Source organism: Haliaeetus leucocephalus, unplaced genomic scaffold (genome assembly GCF_000737465.1).
Source record: "Haliaeetus leucocephalus isolate CR32 unplaced genomic scaffold, Haliaeetus_leucocephalus-4.0 Scaffold517, whole genome shotgun sequence".
In the NCBI taxonomy this organism is placed as follows: Eukaryota; Metazoa; Chordata; class Aves; order Accipitriformes; family Accipitridae; genus Haliaeetus; species Haliaeetus leucocephalus.
The window spans coordinates 5,108,402-5,108,765 of record NW_010972953.1 but is presented as its reverse complement, the minus strand read 5'-3'; the positions used below and the strand labels follow the sequence as shown (position 1 = coordinate 5,108,765).

General features: G+C 59.3%; 1 protein-coding gene across 1 annotated transcript in view; it reads left to right on the top strand.

The window, feature by feature from the left end:
• ID3 (inhibitor of DNA binding 3, dominant negative helix-loop-helix protein) overlaps positions 1 to 364 on the top strand; it is a 9,662-nt gene that overhangs the window by 894 nt on the left and 8,404 nt on the right. The window lies entirely within an intron of this gene.

Below are 364 nucleotides of genomic sequence, written 5' to 3'. Positions count from 1 at the left end.
TCTTCTCTCTCCTCCCGGTGCCAATTAGCAAACAGGCAGCGAGTGTCGGTTCCTGGTTCGTTATCAGCCGGAGGTAAATAGCAGCTTCCTCCGTGGCGCCGGGCTGTCTGCGACCTACCGGCCCCGGCATCGCCTCCCCCCGGGCCCGGGCACCGCAGGCGGGGAGCGGCTGGTCCCGACCCCCCCCCCCTTCCTCCATCCCTCCACCGCCAGCATCCCGGCTTTAACAGGACTTTGGACCCGAACTTCAAGGAGATAATAACTTTTAATGATAGACTGATGAAGAGGCGGTTGTCTGTATATTTTTGGATTATAGCAGCGAGTCCTTTTTTTAAAGGTGTTTCGGGGGGGGGGGGGAGTGGGG